This window comes from Chrysochloris asiatica, unplaced genomic scaffold, assembly GCF_000296735.1.
Source record: "Chrysochloris asiatica unplaced genomic scaffold, ChrAsi1.0 scaffold00108, whole genome shotgun sequence".
NCBI classification, from domain to species: domain Eukaryota; kingdom Metazoa; phylum Chordata; class Mammalia; order Afrosoricida; family Chrysochloridae; genus Chrysochloris; species Chrysochloris asiatica.
This window is the reverse complement of record NW_006408626.1, coordinates 2,484,355-2,486,352: the sequence shown is the minus strand read 5'-3', so window position 1 is coordinate 2,486,352 and position 1,998 is coordinate 2,484,355. Positions and strand designations below refer to the sequence as shown.

General features: G+C 38.2%; 1 protein-coding gene across 1 annotated transcript in view; it reads left to right on the top strand.

Annotated features, from left to right (window-relative positions):
* LOC102834192 (calcium-activated potassium channel subunit beta-2-like) overlaps positions 1 to 1,998 on the top strand; it is a 508,673-nt gene that overhangs the window by 414,142 nt on the left and 92,533 nt on the right. The gene's annotated exons all lie outside the window — the stretch shown is intronic.

The following is a 1,998-nucleotide window of genomic DNA, read 5'->3' as shown; positions in this document are numbered from 1 at the left end:
ATGTTCAACCATTTCAAGAGGTAGCATATGATCAAGAGCCAATCATAGTAAAGGAAGAAGTCCAAGGTGCAGTGAAGGCACTGGCAAGAACAAGACTATGGGAATTAATAGAATATAAATTGAAATCTTTCAACAAACTGATGAATCATGGAGGAACTGACTCATCTATGCCAAGAAAACTGGAAGAAACCTGGCCAACTGACTGGAAGAGATCCATATTTGTGTCCATTCCAAAGAGAGGTGATCCAAAGGAATGCAGAAATCAGACAATATAACTAATATCCCATACAAGCAAAATTTTGCTAAAAATAATTTTTAAATGGCTGCAATCATACATTGACAGAGAACTTCCAGAGGTTCAAGCTGAATTCAAAAGAGGACATGGAACAAGGGATATCACTATTGGTGTCAGATGGATCTTGGCTGAAAGCAGATTATGCCAGAAAGATATTTACCTGTGCTTTATTGACTACTCAAAGACCTTTGACTGTGTAGATCATGTCAAGCTATGGGCAACATTGTTGACAGTGAGTATTCCAGAACACTTAACTATGTTCATGAAGAGAAACCTGTACATAAACCAAGAGTCAGTTGTTCAAACAGAACAAGGAAACACTGAATGGTTTAAAACTAGGAAAAGTGTTTGCCAGGGCTGTATTCTTTCACCATACTTATACAAACAATATGCTGAGCAAATAATCCAAGAAACTGGATTACATGAAGAAAAATGTGGCATCGGGATAGGAGAGAGACTCTTTAACAACCTGTGATATGCAGATGATACAATCTTGCTTGCTGAAAGTGAAAAGGGTTTAAAATACTTACTGATAAAGATCAAAGACTATAGCCTTCGATATGGGTTGCATATCAATGTAAAGAAAACAAAAATCTCATAACTGGACCAATAAATAACATCACAATAAATAGAGAAAAGAATGAAGTTGTCCAAGACTTCATTTTGCTTGGATGAACCATCAACACTCATGGAAACAGCAGTCAAGAAATCAAACGATATATTGCATTAGGCACATCTGCTGCACAAGAATTCTTTAAAGTGTTGAAGAGCAAAGATGTTAGTTTGAGGACTAAGTTGTACCTGACCCAAGCTATGGTATTTTCAATAAATTCATATACATGCAAAAATTGGACAGTGAATAAGGAAAACCATAGAAGAATTTATGCATTTGAGCTATGGTGTTGGAGCCGAATATTAAAAGTACCATGGACTGCCCAAAGAACAAAACAGTGTCTTGGAAAAAGTGCAGCCAAAATGTTTCCTGGAAACCAGGATGGCCAGACTTCGTCTCTCATACTGCAGACATATTATCAGTATGGATTAGTCACTGGAGAAGACTATCATGTCTGGTAAAATGGAAAGTCGGAGAGGAAAAGGAAGATCCACAGTGAGATAGATTGGCACACTGGCAGCAGCTATGGCCTCAAATGTAGCAACAATTGTGAGGTTGATGTAGGACCAGACAGTTTTTCAGTCTGTTGTGCATAGGGCCACTATGAGTCAGTATCAACTTTATGGAATTAACAACAACATAGCCCTAAGGAGATTCACTTTCAACTGATTGATTCTTCATAGTAGATCTTCTCATGGAGGTGATTTCAGTATATCATATCTTATCTTAGGGGATGCCTGCATCATATAACTGCCAAGCTATATCACAAATGCCAGATCACAGAATTATGGCCCAGCCAAGTTGGCACACAATCTTATCCAACATAGGATCTATCCTGTGTGGAACTCACTGAGATTCTTGGATGGTTATCTTCTTATCTTTGATAATATTAGAGAAGTTTTCTGCCAACAAACCTTCAAAATTCTCAGTGTTTCTGTTTTTTGTCTCCTCCTCTTCTTGAATTCTGCTCATGCATGTATTATTTCTCTTGATTGTTGTTGTTGTTAAGTGCCGTCGAGTCGGTTCCGACCCATAGCGACCCTGTACAGGGTTTCCGAGGGTGTAAATCTTTACGGGAGTAGAAAGCCTC